Source organism: Vulpes lagopus, chromosome 10 (genome assembly GCF_018345385.1).
Source record: "Vulpes lagopus strain Blue_001 chromosome 10, ASM1834538v1, whole genome shotgun sequence".
Classification (NCBI taxonomy): Eukaryota; Metazoa; Chordata; class Mammalia; order Carnivora; family Canidae; genus Vulpes; species Vulpes lagopus.
The window spans coordinates 97,388,098-97,409,320 of NC_054833.1; positions in this window are offsets into that span (position 1 = coordinate 97,388,098).

Genomic DNA, 21,223 nt, shown 5'->3' on the forward strand with positions numbered 1-21,223 from the left:
AAACTTGTCAACTTCACAGAAGTATGCAGACTGTATGAACACTCATGTACCCATTCTCCAGCATTATTAACTGACATTTTGCCATGTTTGTTTCAGGTTATTTTTTTAAAATAAATAATACAAAGGTGGGTGAAGCCTTCTTGTGTGTCTCAGCCCAATCCTATTCCCCTTTCTTCCTTTATCAGAGGTAACTACACTCTATTTCATGCCTGTGTATGATTTTACACTTCTAAGATAGATGTAAGTATCCATAAACTATATTATTTTGTATGTATAAATATTTTACTTAGAAGTTGTCATGATGTGTATAGCCTTCTGTAGCTTACTTTTTTTCACAATTATACTAGTAAATGAAGTTCTTCTTTATTCATTTTAACTGCTATGTAATATTCCATTGTATGTGTACCACAGTTTATGCATTTCCTATTGATGGTCTTTTTTAGATAGCAAATTTTTGCTGCTATTAAAATGCTATCATTAACATTCTTACATGTCTTCTGGTGTAGCCTGTGAGAGTGTCTCTTGAGTATAAACATTGGATTTTGTTGAGCTGTAAGGATACATCTGCAACTGCACTAGGAATTTCTAAATTATACCACAAATAGTTGCAGATGTAAAATTAATACATCTTATTGATATTGAATTGTTTAAATTCAGTGGTGTTTAAATAATATATCTGTCCATTTTTTCAGGTCTTTTATGTTTTTAAATACATTTTTATGATTTTTAAATGACAATCTTATGCATCTTTTGCTAGATTTGCTCTTAAGTGGTACTTTTAAAATTGCATGTCCTATTTTACTATTATTAATGTAATGCAATTGATTTCTTTATATTGATCTATCCAGAAAGCTTGCTGAATATTCTTAATTCTAATAGTTTATAGATTATTTTAGATATTTCTATGTAGACCGTCATGTCACTTGTGAATATATTAACAGCATTGTTTCTTCTAATGCTTATACTTTAAAAAAAAATTGCACTTGGTTCAGGCATCTGGTACAGTGTTTAATAGAAGCATCAGACTGGTTTTGTTACTGAAACAAAATCCTGGAAGACACCTATGCCTGGTTAAGGACGTTCCTCTATGTGGGACATGAACTTGCTCAATGTTTGTTCTATGTGCTTCTCCAGACCGCCGAAACAGGAAAGCCATTTTCTCAGATTCTCTTACAGTTAGGATTTAACGAATTAGTGTGCATTAATCACTAAGATTTGAATTTGAAATGGGCTTGAACTGGGGAGAGCAGGATGTCAGGTGTTTGTCTTGCTGGTGTGGATCATGGGGGACATGGAGTGGCTATAGGGCCAGATGTTTGTGCTGTGGTTTACCCCTGTTTTTGCCAAGCAGCCTCTTAATTGTGTCAGGAACATAGATTCAGCTCTGCAGATGGCTTCAGGAATTGTTCATGAAGTTTCTTCATCCCTTCTAGTGCTTAGATAGCTTATTCAATGCCTTGTAGTAAAAACGTTCTGCCATTATGTACATTATATGCATTATACTTTCCCTTTTGACTTTCTGTTGCTTTACGTTTCTGCATGCCTTCTTGGTGATTTTCTCAGATCTGTTTTCCAGTTTATTATCTCTTCTGCTGTGTCTTCTCTGCTGTTTAAACAACCATGAAGTTTTTAATTTCAGTAATTGTTGAAATCCCAAATAAAACCAAGTTTTATTTGGTTCATTTTCAAATCCACCTATTTTCATAAAAATAAAAAAAATACTTTTTATTATTTGTTTTATTTATTTATTTATTTTTAAATTTTTATTTATTTATGATAGTCACACACACACAGAGAGAGAGGCAGAGACACAGGCAGAGGGAGAAGCAGGCTCCATGCACCAGGAGCCTAACGTGGGATTCGATCCCGGGTCTCCAGGATCGTGCCCTGGGCCAAAGGCAGGCGCTAAACCGCTGCGCCACCCAGGGATCCCTATTTGTTTTATTTTTAAATAGTTTTCCTTTGATAGTTTTTATCTAATAGTTCCAGTACTTGAAGTTTTTGATATCTAACACTTCTGCTTGTTTGCTGTCTCTTCCTTATGGCAACTAAGCTAGAGATGTGTTATGTGGTTTTGTTGTTGTTGTTGTTGTTGTTGTTGTTTTTTTTTTCTATTAGCGTATCTCTAGTGGGTTTAGTTAACTGGACTTTGTGCAGTTGTCCCTGAGGGTGTATCTCTCCACCCTTCAGAGCTCTTGTATTTGCCTCTGCCAGGTGCCCCAGAGGTGCTACTGACTCAGAGCCACCTTTTGTGCTAATTGTGTTGTTTAGGGATTCCTGGACCCCTTGAGTAATGAAAATTGCTCAGGTTTAGGTGAGGAAGACTCATGGTTGTGAATTCTGGGTGATAATTTTTTTTCTTCTCAGAGCCCAAGATAAGTTAGGTTTTACTCTGGTCTCCCTATTGCTGGTGAATGGATGGCTGTTTTCTAGTTGCCTTTATTTAGAGGGGGTACCCTTTGGTGCTCCTGGCACTACATAGTATTCTTATTTCCCGTACCACTCCTGCAGACCCAACGTCTTTCATCTTTGTCCCGTGTGTGAATGAAAAGGTTTGCTGGGACTGGTCTAGGATGCACAGCATCTGCTGACACTTTTACTTTTTTGCTTTACAGCATTGTGTTTTCAGCCTCCAAAGATTTTCTGTACTTTCCCATGAGGTCAGCTGTGCCTTAAAAATTTCATTTGAAATATGCACTTTTTATTAGGAAAGTTTTAGGTAATCTAATCAGCTACATTTCCAGGAGCAGGTGTACCTTCCATAAAATTTTAACCTGCAGAGATGGCTGCTTGTGAGGAGTGGTTGTACTTTGAACAGTTAGAGGACTAAGTCTTTAATCCTAGAGGAATAGTGAGTGGGGAGTGAAAGTAGTTGGGAGGATATGGGGAGGTGGGAAGGGCACGGCAGAAAGGGGAGTTGTAAGGGAGCATTCTCTCCATACACCTTCATCTACATATGCACTCTGGCTGCTCAAACTGTGGTCCACGGATCAGCAATTTCAGCATCACATGGGAGCTTGTTAGAGATGCAGAGTGTCAGGCCCTGCCTCATACCCACTGAGAATCTTCATTTTAATAAAACCCCCAGGAGGGGATCCCCGGGTGGCTCAGCGGTTTAGCGCCGCCTTCAGCTCGGAGCGTGATCCTGGAGACCTGGGATTGAGTCCCACGTCGGGCTCCCTGCATGGAGCCTGCTTCTCCCTCTGCCTGTGTCTCTGCCTCTCTCTCTCTCTCTGTGTCTCTCATGAATAAGTAGATAAATAAAATATTAAAAATAAATAAATAAAATCCCCAGGAGAGAAGTAGATGAAAAATTTGACTTACACTATCTCCGATGTAACTACCTACCATAAAGTGACTACTTCTTTAAGGTTAAAGACTTTCCTACTCTTGTTGGCCACGTCTCTAGCTTAGTTCTTTTCCTCCAGTTAATTTTTTTTTAAAGATTTATTTTTTTGAGGGAGAGAGAATGAGCGGGGTGGGGGGTAGAGGGAAAAAGGGAGAGAATCTCAAGCAGACTCTGTGGTGAGTGTGGAGCCTGACAGGGGGCTCAGCTTTAGGACCCTGGAATCATGACCTGAGCCAAAGGCAGATGCTGAACCACCTGAGCTACCCAGGTGCCCAAACAATTTTATTTTTAAGTAATCTCTGCACTCAACATGTGGCTCAAATTTACAGCCCTGAGATCAAGAGTTGCATGCTCCACCAACTGAGCCAGCGAGGCACCCCTCTACCGAAGTTTTTGAGAACAGTTCCTATTGGTGATATATTGAAAGGGTGTTAATATGACATATTGTCATGTCGAGTATAACAGCAAAATCTTAAGAGCAAAGCTATTATGAAACTCTCAGGGCATTTGCTCTTAATCAGCTCTTCAGGGTAAAGAACTGAGAACTTGAAGCATTCTGTGGAGAGCTTTAGACCTAGCTAAACTGAAGTGTTTGCATACAGAGCATTTGCAATTCCCAATACCCCAAGTGTCAATATCCTCTTTTGTCCATGTTCTCTCTAACACATCTTTTGGGTGATGGCCATTCCAACAGGTGTGAGGTGATGTCTCATTGTGGTTTTGATTTGCATTTCTCTGATGACTGGTGATGTTGAGCATCTTTTTATGTACCTGTATGCACTTGTATGTCTTCTTTGGAAAAATGTCTGTTCAGGTCCTCAGCTCATTTTTTAATCCAATGTTTTTGCTTTTTTTGTTTTGCTTTCAAGTTGTATAAATTCCTTATATGTTTTGTTTTGTTTCCTTATATGTTTTGGATGGTAACCCTTTGTCACATATATGGCTTGCAAATATTTTTTCCTGTTCTGTAGATTGCCTTTTCACTTTGTTGATTGTTTCTTTTGCTGTGCAGAATCTTACTAGTTCAATGTAGTCCCACTTGTTTATTTTTGCTTTTGTTGCTTGTGCTTTTGCTGTCATCTGCAGAAAATTGTTGCCAAGGCCATCGTCAAGGAGCTTTTTCCTAAGTTTTTTTTCTAGTTTTATACTTTTCAGGTCTTATGTTTAAATGTTAAATCCATTTTGTGTTCAGGTTTGAGGGTGGTGTAAAATTAAGAGACTGAAGAAACATAACCAAATGCAATATATTAATCTTGCTTGGATTCTGATGGGAACAAACCAACTGCAAAAAAGACATTTTGGGGGACAATTGGAAAAATTTAAGTAAGATTGGGTTTCAGGTGATAAGAGATTACTGTAATTTTGTTAAATGTGATAATGGATTGTGATTGCCTTGAAAAAGGATGCATTACTAAAGTATTCATGAGGGAAGTGATAGATGTGTGGGATTTACTTTAAAATACCAGCAAACATAGTTGAGTGCAGGGGGATTAGATGAAACAGGATTGTCCGTGAGTGGATAACTGTTGAAAATAAAAGGTTGATTCATTTGGGGAATATAAAAAATAGTGAAAGGGAATAAAAGGGAAAGGAGAAAAAATAAGTGGGAAATATCAGAAAGGGAGACAGATCATGAAAGACCCCTAACTCTGGGAAACGAACTAGGGGTGGTGGAAGGGGAGGTGGGCGGGGGGCGAGGGAGACTGGGTGGCGGGCACTGAGGTGGGCACTTGACAGGATGAGCACTGGGTGTTATTCTGTATGTTGACAAATTGAACACCAATAAAAAATAAATTTATTTAAAAAAAAAAAGGTTGAGTCATAGGGTTATTATACTTTTCTCTCTAATGAATGCTTGAAATTTCCGTAGTAAAAATTTTTTGGAAAGTCTTAGATTCTTTGAGTCAAGAAGCAATTTCATTAGAATTATAACTTGTCATCAATATGTCCTTTTCTGAGAAAAGGACTCAATACCGTTGATTTTTTTTTCCTAGATAGGATTTATTTTTATTTTTATTGTTTCTAATAGGTTCTAGGTTTTTCTCTTAAAGACAGAGGGTAGCCTAAAAAAAAAAAAAAAAAAAAACAAACCAACAGACTTTGACAATATAAACACTAGGAATGAAATTAGGAGTATGTTCAAAATATGAGGTATACGTGTATATATACATATATATGTACACATCCATCTACATGGAAGCCTACTTATAACTATTTTGGAGGCTTTTTTCCTCCCCAGGCCTTATTTTCCATGACAAATTCCTATAAATCCAAAATGTCTATTTCAGACTTTGTAGAGAGCCAGAGTACTGCTGCAAGAAGGAGTTTAGAGTCCGACCTTGTATTCAGATCCCAGCTCTGTTGCTGATGAACTGTAGTGATGGAGGGAGGACAAATTTACCTAAACTGTCTGAACCTTGGTTCCTTCCGCTGTGAAATGGGAAGGTTAAATTCTACTGCATAGAGTTGTGTGAGGATAAAATGATCCCATTTCAGGTGTGGTGAGATTTAAATTGTGTTCTAAGAATACTAGGAGTGTCCACAGAATCCTAACACATGTGTGCGTGTGTTAGAAAAAACCTCCAGAATGTTGGCCACATGACAAAAATGCCTGCTGTCTGTGCTAAAAACCCTATCTCAATTGTGGCACGTAGCTTTCTGTGTCAGTATAAGGAACTTCTCTGAAGTGAATTTGTACAACATTTTGGGATGCCTAGGTGACTCAGTGGTTGGGCATCTGCCTTTGGCTTGGGGCGTGGTTCTGGAGTCCCATGATCTGATCCTGCATCCTGCGTCTATCTCTGCCTGTGTCTCTGCCTCTCTCTCTTTCTCTGTCTCTCATGAATAAATAAATAAAATACTTAAAAAAAAAAAAGAATTTGTATAACATTTCTATTTCTGGAGTTGACTACTCAGAGGTGCATTTCCAAGTTATTTGTCTCATTTCCCTTTGGACTTGATTTGCCTTAAGTTTTCCCTGGGGAAGAGTGAAATGTGAAAACCAAGCTTAAGCATTATTTGATTGAGGAAGGCACTGCTGGATATCAGGTGAGCAAGACTCAGTCTGTGTTCTCAAGAAGGCCTAGGACATATCTCTGTATCTTTAGGGAAGAAGGAAGAAGAGGTGGTGGTGTGAACAAGTTTTTAGAGTTAGAATTTTTCACTAGAATCTTGGCTTTTCTGCATATCTTTGGCAAGTTGTCTGTCTTCTTTGAATCTCAGTTTTCTCAGGCATAAAATGGAGGTCTCAGCTTCACCAGTTGTGTGGATCAAAGGAGACAATGGCATTGCTTTTGAACTCTGAAGGGCCACACATATATTCATTGATATTTTCTAGAGTGAGTCAGACTTCTCTTGGCATCCCAAGAGGTATCAGAACAAATTAGGAGCAGCCCCTGAATGCTTTCTAGGCTCTTTCAGGACATGACCTTGGTCTATGAGGGTTTGAAACAGTCTAGCCCCCTTGTCTTATTCTTGGCCTCCCTGTGCTGCTCTTGGGCCTAGACAAGAAGCTGTATGGGATGTGGTGGCACTTGGCCAATGTTGTAGTATCCCTCAAAGCCAAGAGGAAAGCCCTACTCAGCAAGGAGAAAGTGTAAGAGGGTCACAATCCCTCATGTCACTCTGCACCTTCATATAAGTCTTTATGGGTTCCCAAGCAGGCCAGCCAGTGCACTAGGTGTTGGAAATATAATATGAACAAACAGACATGGAGTTTTTAAGTTTGGTGAGAAGTTGGCTGGGTGTTCTGTGTGTCAAGTCTAGCACTGTCCAGGAGAACTTCCCGTAATGATCGAAATGTTTACCTGTGCTGTGTAATTCAGTAGCCACTGACTATCCATGAGAGTAGTAGGGCCCTTGAAATGTGGCTTGTGTGACTAAGGGACTGGATTTTAAAGTTTATTTAATTTTAATGAATTTAAATAGCCTCAGGTGGCTAGAGGCTACCATATTGGACAATATTGGACAGTGCCGGAAATATTCTGAGAAGGTTAGAATGGCACCCAAGCAGGCTGGAGGCTTGACTTCTTTCTTTAAAAAGAGCTATGAGACTCAGAAGACCTGGTCGTAGCTCTGCCTCCCAGTATGTGGATTTACCATGGCACTTGGCCTCTTCTCTGATTTAATTTCCTGGTCTATAAAATGGGAACAGAGGGAGGATGGGATTAAATTTTCCCATAAAGTATTAAATTTTGACTCTGTTATGATTTGCGTTTTATTTTTATAGTACATTTATATCCTGTGGTCACTGTAACAAAATGCCACAGACATAGTGGCTTAAAATAACAAAAATTTATTCTCTTAGTCTTGAAGGCCAGAATTCCAAAATTGGTGTCTTTGGGCTGAAATCATGGTGTTGGCAGGACTGTGTTCCCACCTGAAGCTCTAGGGAAAAATCCATTCCTTGCCTCTACAAGCTTCTAGTGACTGCTGGCATTCTTTGGCTGGTAGCCACATCCTTTCGATCTCTGCCTCTGTAGCTACATGGCCTCTTATTTTTGCTCTCCTTCTGCCTTCTTATAAAGGACCCTTATGATGGTATTTAGGGCCCACCAGATAATCCCGGATAATTTCCCCATCTCAAGACCCTCAATTTAATTACATTGCAAAGACCCCTTTTCCAAATAATATACTATTTATAGGGCCCAGGTTTTGGGACCTGATCTCTTTGACCATTATTCAGCCTCCTATACATAGTAAAACTTAATGATAATGGGTTTGCTTTAAATCTCTATAATTGGATGTGTGAAAGTTGCTGCCTGCCTACATGCTCTCCCAGGGAGAAGAATTTCTCAGCTTTCTGAATAGGGACTTGAGTTTCATTAAAAAAAAAAAAAAAAAAAAAAAGCCTTCCCTGTTCTACCTTGATTTATTTGTGCCAGAGCATCTTCACTAAAAGGTCAGTTAGCTTATGAATGTGCCTCAACTTGTACACTGCACTATGGAGATATTCCTCACATCACCCCTCATCTCCAAAGGTGTGGGAGGGGGCTGTGACTGGGAGTTGAGTCAGGAAGATACAAACTATTGCATGTGAACGAGAGGGGAGAGCATTTGTTGGATCAGCTGGGTAAGTGGTGTTTCTCTAGTAGCATACTCATAAATTTGAAAATATAAAGGATTGGCCCCGACACAGCCCAAGAACAGCTTGTTACTCTGATTTGGAATGTCATGTTTTTTTGTGTTATTTAATCAAATCTGAGAGCAGTGGTTGGGGAAAGTAGGCTTTGTAAATATTTCTCTGAAGCTTTCACATTTCAACAGAAAACAGATGCCAAGTGTTTTCATTATTATCAATGCTCAAAGTTATTGAAATAAAGCACACATCTATTCCTTCGTACAGCAAAATGCCAGCAGTGGCCCTGAGTTGGGAAGGTGGAGGATGGGGGAAGATAAATGAATTTTGTAAAGTTTGAACGAGGAATAAGTTGTCTGGAAGGCCTTCACTTTTTGCAAAAAGAGGCCTAAAAGTGAAATCTTTATCATCAGAGGGATCTAGAAACACAATTATAATTTAATGTGAGTCACAATACTGTTGTTCAACCAGGGAACAGAATGACTTGGAAGCAGAATAAAATTTCTTCATCTGTGTCTTTTAAGAACAGGGTGTTCTGTTGGTCTGCTCATGTCCTTGGGTTAAATGGTTGAGTGTCTATTCTGTTCTGCAAGGCGGTCAGTGGTCTTATTACTGGCTATTTGGGGTTGCTTTTCAAAGAATTAATAATAAAATCATAATGTGTTTATTAAGTGCCAGGCACTGTGCTCTGTGCCCTACTGACTCTCTCATTTAACCCTCATTGTTACCCTGTAGGGTAAGTATCATTATACCCAGTTTATAGATGAAACAGGCTTGGAGAAGTTGGCAGCTTACCCAAAGTCTCTCGGCTATGGGGCGCCACAGCATAGTTTGAAACCCTTGCCTTCTGATCTAGAGCCCAGCGCTCAGTCACTGGCTCTCCCCCCTCCGAGTACGACAGGCTTGGGAACTCCCTTCACTTTCTCCTGAAAGCCCATGTAAGTGCTCTGGCAAATTTAGTTCCTCGATGTTCATTCATGGTGACTGTCATATGGTGGTGAGGGGGCCGGGGAGTGGGGAGGGGATTGATGTGCATAAGGTTTTTGGCTGCTTTGTAATGTCAGAGCATTTATGCTTTTTTTTTTTCTTCCTTTTTTTTCTTTTCTTTTACTGTGACTGTATCTTTTCAACTCCCTCATATTTCTAAGTGGGAGAGGAGACAGGATTACATAGCTTTCCAGGGATAGAGAACACAATCTTTTCCCCACATTTAAAGACTATTTCACTTACTTCCTGGCAGAGAGGATATTTTCCCTTCAGATTCCTCATCTGTTTCAGACCGATGAGTTAACACTCTGGTTTTCAGTGTGTGCTTGGAGCAGGCACTTGAGTTCTGTGAGCTGGTGCCATAGAAGACTGCATTCACCCATTCGTTCATTCAACAAGGACTTATGGAGCTTCCACTATGTGCCAGGCTCTCCCAAGGACGTACTTGTGAACATGACAGGCCTCACCCTCGGCCAGAGTTCCTTATTCTGTAGGCCTGTTCATTGTGCACATCCTTGGCCCTGACCCACTAAATTCCCAAGCAGGGAGGTAACTAAAAATGCCGCCACGCATTTCCAGTGTGCCTCCAGAGGGCGCTGCTGCCCCTGGTTGAGAACCACTGCCAGGGGCAGGGACTGGTTTTGGAACAAACAAAAAGTTTGGATGCAGTCCCCACTGTCCTGGGTGTGGTGCACACTTGTCTTTTTCTAGGAATTTGGCCCATACTAAATTAGGACAGTAGAAGGAGGTACTAGAAAAAGCAGAGGGAAAACCAGATCCATTTATGAGCTCAGAAATTTGTGTGTTGATATGCTCCCCTCCAAGGTGGGACCAGGAAGGCTGGTTTTCTTCTTTTTTCATCCCTTCCTCCCTGTTCACCCACCTACTTCCCAACCCCCATCTCCATTAAAGGGTAAATGGGATGGATCTGAACAACTAAGCCTGAGCCAGAGCCTGAGGAAGACGCTGGCCAGGAGGTTTAGTGTGGGCTTAGATACCCGGAGCACCCCGGGAAGGAGAGAAGAAGACTTCTGACTGATAGGTAACTTGAGGATAAAGGTAGAGACATCTTTTGTCCACACTCCAGATCCCATGAGTGTGCTGAGTCGGCTAATTGCAAGATTTTCCCGGTAACTCGATTACACCCTCCCTCCCTTCTTATTGCTAACAACACAGCAAAGGATTTATGCAGAGAAAAATAAGGCTGGGAACCTGCCCTAAAATAGTTCAGCATCTGCCCCACCATTTTGTCACAAAACCTACCAAGTGCTAAGCATTGTCTGGGGTCTGGGAGTGAATGGGGTAAACACAGTGGTTGGTTGCCCATCCATGTGGAGGAGACTAGCAAGAACGACAGACTATTTAAAGAACATTTACAAGACTAACACATTTTAAGGAGGGCTTAGCATGTATTGGCAAGGGTGTGGAGGGGCAAAACCCTCAGACATAGCTGGTGGGATATGATTTCGTTTGGCATTTACTGAGAACAGTGAAAGTTAAAGATATAACCTTATATAACTCAGTGCCGGTACTTCTATTATATACTCATGTTCCTTTTGAGCATGTACTGAGAATGTTCACAGCAGCTTTCTTTGTAGTAGTTAAAGAAAAAAGCGTCAGCCTAAATGTTCACTGACAGGAGAATTAATCCATTCCTTGGAATGCATCCATGGAAATGTGAGAACTGAAACTTCACGTATTTACGTGGACGTGTCTCACAGATCCGATGATGAACAATAAAAGCAGGTTGCAGAATAGTATGTGCACATCCCACGTGTATTAAATTTAAAAACATACCAATGAATGAAACATATTGCTTAGGCACACAAACACATATAGTAAAAACAGAATGAAATCTATGGGGACGATAAGCCCTAAATTTAAAATAGCAGGTAACTCTGGGGAGGAGGAAGGAATGTAATTATGCAGGGGAATGCAGAGATCTTTAACCATAGCTGTATTTTATATTGTAAGGTAGATGGGATAGTGGGCACATTGGTATTGTTGCATCATCATTTATATACAATACTTACCCATCAGTGTCCCCTTCCCGGTCCTTCCTTAGAGACCTCCATTTTGCTTAAATATCTACTCCCCATTTAATGCATTCTGAGGTCATGGGGAACCTGACCCACTTCTAGTTCAGAGTTCATGGCCTCCTTAGTTTTAGGATGACCCATCATTCTTATTAGCAATCAGCTTAAAAAAAGGCATGTGGTCCAATTTTGGCCAATTACCTTGGAAAGGTTTTCTTTAGTTTTCTGGAAAGTACCTTCTCTAAGGAGAGAGCTACAGAAAACATCTCTCTGTGTCTCTGTCTCTTATTCTATGACTCTCTTCCTGGACCTGGAAGAGGACGCATGTAGCCATGCTTGCCTATGACAGCTTCCCTCCAACAGTGAAGGGGACAGCCTTAAGAAGTAACCAACGCTGTAAATGGCAGAGTGGAGAGACGATTAAATCTGTCAACTTTATCTCCCTGGCTCTGAAGTCCATCCCACCTTTGCTCTTCCAGAATGTGAGCCAGTAGTAAGTGTTGTTGAGGTCTAAGCCACTTTGGTTTGGGTTTTCCATCATCTTGCAGCTGAAAGTATTCTAACTGTCCCACCTAGGTTGCTATGGAAGCACACAACAATCACTCCCTAATCAGCAGAAAAATTGTTTCTTAATTTCTCAATTTTAAGTTTTTCTCCTATTTTGACTTAAACATTTGTAGTCTGCTCTGATGGCTGGCTGTCAGTACTAGCAAGATTTAGTCATTGAAGAAATCCACCAACAAGCAGGAAACCAAATATTAACGGAAAAGATATTTAAAAGTCCAGTGTGGTTAGTGTATTAAATTTGCCTTTTTCTGTGAACATCTGTCTAAGTTTCCTGTGCCCACTATAACAACTTACTAAAACCAGGAGTCTTAAAACAACAAAAATTTATTCTCCTACAGTTCTGGAACCCAGAGGTGTTCTATAAGGTATATATGTATGTATGTATGTGTGTGTGTGTGTGTGTGTGTATATTTTTTAATTCTTCCATTCAACCCACTACAATGTTGTTGCTCTTTGTTGTGATTCTGTAGTGCAAACAGATAATGTTGCTCTGTTTTCAAACTAAAAACTGGTTCCTGAGTCATAAAAGTAGGAATAAGTAGATCGGTATTCACTGGTGCTCTACAGACAGCATTCAGTCTTCTCTTTCCCAAATTGCTTAACTGCTTAGTTAACACTTGAGAGATTTTCTTAAAAAAGATTTTAACAGAGGAGGGGTGCCCAGCTGGCTCAGCTGGTAGAGCATGTGACTCTTGATCTTGGGGTTGTGAGTTTAAGCCCCACGTTGAGTGTAGAGATTACTTTAAAAAGTCTCAAAAGATTTTAACAGGAAATAAAGTTATGTGATATAAATGTTGGAAAACATTTTCTTGACAGTGTAAGTTCCTGGATCCCAGGGAAAGAGGCAGTATTTAGCCTCAGATATATCCCAGGACAAATGTGGACAGAGAGGCCCAGCACCAGATACAGGCTTGCCAGAAAAGGAAAGTATGAATGAAATTAGCAGAAAGCAGATGAGTGTGAGAAGGGAAAAACCAGTCATGTTATGAGGCCATTTAATCTCCTCTGAGAGGTGGTGGATAGATCCCAGGAAGACAGCTGCAGATGCTGGAAAGGAAAGAAAGGACACTGGACTTAGGTTCAGAGAGTCCCCCTCATGTTTCTGATGTGTTTCCATATGATCCCTGGATCTGTTTTATCTCCCCTAAATTTTAGGAAAATTACACTTCCTGACACAAGTTTATGTCATAAAAACAGGGATGATGATGCACACCTCTCAGGGCTGTTATGCGGATAAATCCAGTGAACCTCATCTACAAGATGGCTCAGTTCATGTCTGTTGAATGAGAATCTGAACTAGGAATGTCTTCAGTGAGTAGCTGGTTGGGAACACCTACAGTGGGTATGTTATCATAATTATTCAGATTCACCAATTTCTATAAGGTTTTGGTTAGAAATGGAAAGGCCAAGATGAACACACTGGACTTCAGTTTCTAGCCACAATGGAGTAAAGATACGGATTAGCCCTCTCACCATAAATAACTTGGCCTGACAAACTATGGGGGGTAACTTTTGTCCAGCCAGTAGACAATAAGTGTGACAAGACTGATCCCTCAGAAGTGGGAAACTTGAATTGAGTCCTGTAACCATTCAGCTCCCTGCTTGGGGATGGTGTTCTACCCGTGGCATAAGGAACAGGAATTTGAGCAGAATGCAATGGTCCCACTGGCTAAAAGAGGCATAGGTCAGAGTTCAGGGCAACTGAAGACGCTAGAATCCATGGGGCAAGGGGGAGATATGTGTGGTTCCCTCTGAGTCCCCAGCTGAGAGACACGTGCAAACAAGACTATCAGAGGTTCAGAGCTGCTGAACAGGTCTGAGAGCAGAGTTTAGGTACTAGAGGACCAGCAGTTCTGGTCTGGGACTCATTGCATTTTCAGCCCTGCCAGAGTGGAGAAAGCTCATTAATGGCTTGTTAATGGCTCATTAATGGCATCTGGCTTCTAGGAAGGCCGTACCTTAGGAGAAAGGATTGTCCTAGAGTAGGATTTCTCAGCCTTGGTTCTATTGCCATTTTGGACAAGAGAGTTCTTTGTTGGGGCGGGGTGGTTGGGAGGCTGTCTTGTGCATTGTAGGATATCTAGCATCCTGACCCCCATCTCCTAGATACCAGTAATGCCACACCACTGACTTGTGACAGCCAAAAAATATCTCCAGCCATTGTCAAGTGTCCTCTCGAGGCAGAATGACCCCAGTTGACAACTACTGCCCTTGGTTAGAACCTAATTTGTACCTTTCCTAACAGAACGCAAAACTGAGTCATAAGATTTGGAGCAGAGGGGCATCTAGGTGGCTTAGTTGGTTAAGCATCTGCCTTCAGCTCAGGTCATGATTTCAGGGTCCTGGAATGGAGCCACGTGTTGGGCTCCCAGCTCACTGGGGAGTCTGCTTTCCTTCTCCCTCTGCTTCTTTCCCCACCCCACTCATGCACTCTCTCTTTCTCTCCCTCCCTATCTTTCAAATAAATAAATAAATAAATAAATAAATAAATAAATAAATAAATAAATAAATAATCTAAAAAAAAAAAAAAAAGATTTTCAGTAGAGGCAGAGTTTTCCATACTAATGGTTGAGTCCTGCCAAGTTGGAGGAGCTTGGGAAACACTGGGCTTTCCACAGATCTGGAGTAACAGCTCCTAAAAGTAAACCTACACTAGCTCAAGATGATCCACCAGGAACTGAACTGCAGAAGCAGTGCCTTTGAGAAGATAAAATCCAAAAAACAACAAAAAAAGACAGCCACGAGTACCCTATCATGGATTAATCACAACACCCAGTGTTCAGTGAAGAGATACTAGATGTACAAGCAACAGAAAAATTTAATATTTAGTCAAGCAAAACTGCAAGCAATAAAAACTAAACCCACAATGGCCCAGATGTTGGGCTTGGAAAAGGAAAACTCTAGGGCAGCTATTATAAATGCATTCAGAGAACTAAAGGAGTGAACAGGCGACCTATGCAAACAAGTGAAGGCCACAAAAAAAGAACAAATGGAAATTCTAGCAGTGAAAGTAAGAACTGAAATGAATAATACCTGAAGTGGGAGTACTTAGTGGTAGATTGAAATAGCAAAAGGCAAGATCTGGGAACTGGAAGGCAGATGAGTAATAATAGTCCAACTGAAGAACAGAGAGTGAAAAGATGTCAAAAAGTGAACTGAGCCTTGGTTTGTGGGACAACATCCAATAGTCTTTTATATGTATCCTTAGAATCCCAGAACCAGAAGGAGGCTGAGAGAAGTCACCTGCAGCAGACCTACACTATAAGAAATGCTAACAGATATCATTCAGGCATAAGGGAAATAATACTGAAATGTAAAGACCAATCCAGGGACCATGTCATAGTAAATCAACAACAAAAAAGTTCATGGCCAAGGCAAAAAATATTCTAAGCTTCATCCCCCAATAATATTCAAGGAAATTAAAATCACAATCCACAGCGATATGCCCGTAGATCCTTCCAGTGGTTTTAAGATATGTCCAAAATTCATCTGCTCTCCCCCCTTTCAAAAGATGGAGGCCAGTTCTCTTCACCTTGAGAGTGGGCTGGACTTGGTGGCCCACTAGTGAACAAAATATAGTGGAAGCGATGGTGGGGATTTCCAGGGCTGGGTCAGCTCCCTCCTGTTCCCTGAGCTGGCTCACTCCCTCTGAGGAAGCTGGCTGCCACGTTGTGAAGACACCCAGGCAGCCCTCTGGAGAGGCCTTGTGATGAGGAGCTGAGGCCTCCTGCCCACAGCTGTGTGAGGGGGGCTTCCTTCCAGTCATCTCGTCTTGAGGTGACTTCATCCCTGCCTGATGCAGTAACTGCACCCCATGAGAGGCCTTGAGCCAGAATAACTCAGTCTCCCCAGTTTCTGACCTGCAGAAACTGTGAGATGATGTATTTGTATTCCTGTGAGCTGCTAAATTTTGGGAAAATTGATGCAGCAGTAGAGAACTAATCCATTCCCTTTCCTGGGTTCATCTGGGGTACCCCTCTCTCCCACTATCCAGATAGCTCCAAAGTCTCTTGTCCCAATTCTTATTTTCCTCACTGTTCAAGCCCACTTCTCCTCTTTTCTTTTACTTCTCTCTCTCTCCTTTATTGTTTGCTTGTTGTTTTTGTTCTGTTTAGCCTTTTCCACTGCAAATCCGTATCCTCATTTCTCTCTCTTCTTCTCCCACCGATTAGCCACATCTCCCCCCAGTAAGACCCTGAAGTGGAGGGTAAGTTGTGAGAAGGGACAGAAGGAGAAAATAATGACCAAGTAGCACCAGCTTTTCTTGAAAGGAGGAGAAAAGCCGCAAATACACATATGTCTATCATTTTTGTCTCTCTTATATTAGTTATTTCTAACTGAAGTCTGTTGTATGCCTGCTGTCCGGTACAATGCTAGGAGTTTCACATGTGTGTATTTAATCCCCAAAACACATCCCAATGAGATAGATGCTATTGTTGTCCCATTTTTCAAGGAGAAAACTGAGGCACAGAGAAATTAAGTGACTTGCTAACAGTCACAGAGCTGTCACACAACAGGGCCAGGGTTCAAAGGTCTGTGTAACTCAGAAGCCCACCACCAAAGTCTCTATGCACATTGCACCAAACTGGGTGCAAATTAGCTCAAACTCATTGTTAATTTCCACAAAACCCCAGGGCTGACTGTCTCACACACTTAGTGTGTGCTAAGACATTTTTAAGCTCATGTTACCTACTCTCCTTTCTTGGGCCAGAAAGGAACCCGGAATTTCCAAGACATACTGAACTCATGGTAGCCTTTCTCTTTCTTCAACCCCAAATGGGATCTGAGCAGAAAATTCTTGGAACATCTGGGTTGGGGATTTCCCCCATCCCGGCCCAAGGAAAAGCTTTTCCAGTCCACCAGCTTTCCATTTGTCAGTCATTACCATAGGTGGCAGGACTGTTTTCCCCACAGGATTGAAATGACACATCCTTGGTGCATCATCCGACACATGAACCTTCCTCATCACCATGAAGTTTGGCGTTGGAAACCAGTTGTCTCTACAGCCCGTGCTCTTTTAGGCTTCAGAGGGCTCATGTCTTTAAAAATAAAAATGCTTATTTTTATAATTATGAAAGTAGCACAATGACTACAATAGAAAACAGACGGGAAAATTATTCAAAACCCAAGATAATGATTATTCTTATGACACACACATCAGGCATTCCGTTGGGCCACTGTATTCTCATCTTTTGTGAATTCTCGCTTTGGGTTCCAGATGTTGAAAGACTTAGCTCTCAGGACTTTCTGTTTTTGCCACTGAAACCTGGACTGCCTGCAGTTGGGGCTCTGTCCTTGTTCAATTCACAAATCTCATTGCTTTTGCATCCTCTTCCCAGCAGCCCTGCTGGAGGGCTCCCTCTGACAAAAGATAGCTTTGTCATGTGTTCTGTTGTTCCAGCCCATGCTTGTTTCTTGGTGTAATTGATTATGTTATTGTTTGCCACCATCTTCTTCCTCCCTATGAGGGTTTTTTTTTTTTTTTAAGATTTTATTTATTTATAAGAGAGAGCGGGGGGCAGAGACACAGGCAGAGGGAGAAGCAGGCTCCATGCAGGGAGCCCGATGTGGGACTCGATCCCAGGACTCCAGGGTCATGCCCTGGGCTGAAGGCAGGCGCTAAACCGTTGAGCCACCCAGGGATCCCCCTATGAGGGTTTTATATATCCACAGCCTTTGCCACATGACTTCCAGCAGTGATTCCAGTGAGTAGAATATATTTCTTCCAGGAGTTTTTCCAGTAGGTGGAATATATTGTCAGGCTTGGCCATGTGACTTGGCCATGTGACTTGGCCCTTTGTTCAGCCAATGTGATATAAGCAGACGTGATTTTATGCCATGTCAGAGCAGAAACTTTTGAAGATATTGCATAGTCTGGCTTGGCCTCCTGCCTTCCTGCCTTCTGCAGAATGATCGGCATGTCCCAGATGCTCCTTCAGCCTGAGCTCTGGAGTGAGAAGACATGTGGGGCAGGGCGGGGCAGAGATGCAGCTGACTGCAAACCAGAGTACAAGAGATAAACCTTGTTGTTGGAAGCCACCAAGATTTTCGGAGTCTTTTGCTGCAACACAATACAGACTAATACATTGGTTCTCTAGGTAAGCTAGGAAGTGTCCATCTACTGGGACAAACTTTCTTCACTGGAAGCTTCTAAACTACTTCCAGCTCCCTCCTGAGACTGAGTGAGGCATGACATCATTCTTTTTTTTTTTTTTTTTCTCATGACATCATTCTGCTTTCACTGACGGGAGTCAAATGCTGGCATGCACTACACTTTCATCGTGGTGTTGTGACTCTGTCCAGGCTGTTAGAGAAATTTATGGGATGCAAAGAAGAGCTTCTAGAACTGGGAGCTGCTGGAGCTACTGCTACTTGTCTCTCATCTCTTCTGGTTGCTGATCGATTTTATTCTCTTCTCTTGAAGATTAGTTTTCGCCAGTGCCCAAGAGGCAAAGGGCCTCCCGTGCGGTCTCCACTTACACAGTCCAGGAAGGTAGTGTGAACTTGGGTCGTTTCCATCCCTAAATCAGCCTTTCTGTCCAGAAGATGTGACAGGTAGTTGTGCCTGGGTTCAAATTCCCCGTGGCTTGGGGTGAAGGCAGGGGTCCACTGCTAGAAGCATGTTGTGGTGGTGCATGGGGCGGGGAGGGCAGATCAAGACAGTAGCACCGCAGGCGAAGTGACCACAAACCAGTGTGATTACCAGCACTTGGATGGGGGTTGTGGTAGTTGTTGGCCGTGTGGAAAACACATGGTCTTGGAAGTCAGGCAGTTGTGAAACCCTGTGGAAGTTTCTTAGCCTCTATAAACCTTGATCTCATATAAAAAATGGAGATAATAATTTCTGTCTCACATTTGTTAGGATTAAGTGAGATAACATATAGGAAAGTGCCTGGAACATGTGGTCAACAGATACTAGATACCACTTCCCAAGTCCTGCTGTACTTGTACCTGAGCTGCCTCGGATAATGCAGCCCCCCTCTGCCAATATCCCTATTTCTTACTCGGCAGTGAGAAACACAGCTCTCAAGTGGAGCCAAGGGTCCCCCATTAGTGGCTCACTGCATCTCTCCCTGGAGGGGAAACGCATGGGACAGAGGATTATTGGAGAGTGTCCTGAGAATGAGACTGGAAGGTATAAAAGAATTTGGTGGCTTTCAGAAGAGTTTCTCTGTTAGAATGCCTGAAATACTTTCGTGTACTGCCTTAGCAATTTGTAACCCCCATGGGGTGTAATGAACCCCCATGAGAATCTGAGATTATGGACATTCTTCTCTGAAAGATGTATAGTTGTACATACAATTTCAGGAGGTTCACAAAACTCCAGGAAGCCCAGCCATGGGACCCCAGGTTCAGAGCCCTTGCACTAGATGGGGAGTCTTGCCAAGGGAACTCTGATACCTCTTAACTTGTATGGCAATTGGATGGGCATTGCCAACTCTTTCTCCTTGACTTTCCTTTGTTCAGGCATGCATGTCTAACCAACCCTCCTCTGAGAGACACTTACAATGCCAGGTAACTTTGAATCTAGGCACAACATCTGCCCTCAATAAGTCTTTCTTTGTTTAAGTCTTGCCAACCGCTGGGCCATTTCTGTCTCTTCAAGTTGATCCTATACTTCTATTTTGTGGATTTTAAAGCTTTTCTCTCAACGGGTATTCTTATTTAGTGTTTTTTTTTGGGATATCAGGATTCTTCTGCTTGTGATAGATGGAAAACCCACATTTTAAATGGCTTGGGCAAAAAGAGGGAATGGTTTACACAATTGTTCAAGAGTTATGTCTGACTTCAGCTGTAGCTGCATCTAGGGGCTGAAGTGTCACCAGGGGAACTCAGTCTCATGGGCAAACTGTCTTCCTTTGTTTCGGCTTCATTCCCAGGCAGTGTTTTCCTCGTAGTGGCAGCATGGCTGCCAGCAGTTTCAGGCTTACTTCTTAGTCACTCTCAGAAATGTAAACCAGCTTCCCACAATCTGCCTGGGAAAAAAGCAAATGCGAGATTATCTCCTTTCTTCATCTCCAAGCAGAATGTACTCATTCACTCATCCTACTCTGTTTGAGATGATGTGGTTGTTAGAAGGGCCAGATTGAGACAGCACTTGTAGGATAAATGCAAAGCAGTAAAACATGTGGCCGGAGTGGAACTGGGGAACAGTGTAAAAGCAAAAAAGCAAAGAATGTCCTGCATCAGTGAAAACTTTCATGTGAGTGGAGGAAGGTGCTTGGGTAGGAGTGTTGAGAGATAAGAAGAAATGGAACAGAGTGGCAAGGGATACAAGCCCTTATTTACCATGATAAGGAGCCTGGGCTCTACAAAGGAGCAAGGGACAGACTGTCAAAGAGCTTCAAGCTCCTGACACAGACATGTGGAAGATTTGAGAAAGATTGCCCTGACTGCGGCGTGAAAGATGAGTTAGAGGAGGAAGGCCCAGATATAGGAGGCATCTTCCTGGAGAAGTGATCACCATCTTCCAAGAGACAAAGGATGAAGGTCTGAACTGAGGCAGATGAAGGAAGAACGGGTTTCCAAGCTTTTACGAGGCAGAGTTGACAGGCCTGGAGACCAGATGAGTGGAGGATGAGAAAGGAAGAGTCTAAGATAATTCCCAGGCCTCTCTGCTGGGAAACTAGAAGGATGGTGGTGGCTTGCACTGAGACGAGGAACATGGGAGAGATTTAGGGGTGAGGGGGAGATGGAGAGTTAGTGCTCTTGGGATATCAGGTTGCGGCTGTCTGGATATTAGCTGGATTCCTGCATCCAGAGCTCTGGATGGGCAGACAGGAGGCTTGTGGGCCATGGTGGTGGTGGTTGTGGTGGGAGCATTAATAATCTAGATAGGGCATCACCAGCAGAATGCGCTATTGTTGTTATAATTTTGTCCTTTTAATTAGTATTTTCTTCTGTCCTGTTCATTTCCATTGTGATTCCAAGTCCTGGGCGAGGGAGAGTCCAGTTGGCCAAGCTGGGTCAGAGTAAGCTCTTTGGTGTGGGGAGGGCAAGAGACTTAGATTTTTCACTACTTGGGACACCTGGGTGGCTCAGCAGTTGACTTCTCTCTCTGGCTCAGGGCATGATCCCGTGGTCCCAGGATCGAGTCCCACATTGGGCTCCCTGCATGGATCCTGCTTCTCCCTCTGCTGTCTCTCATGAATAAATAAATAAAATCTTAAAAAAAAAAAAAAAAAGATTTCTCAGCTACTCAAGATG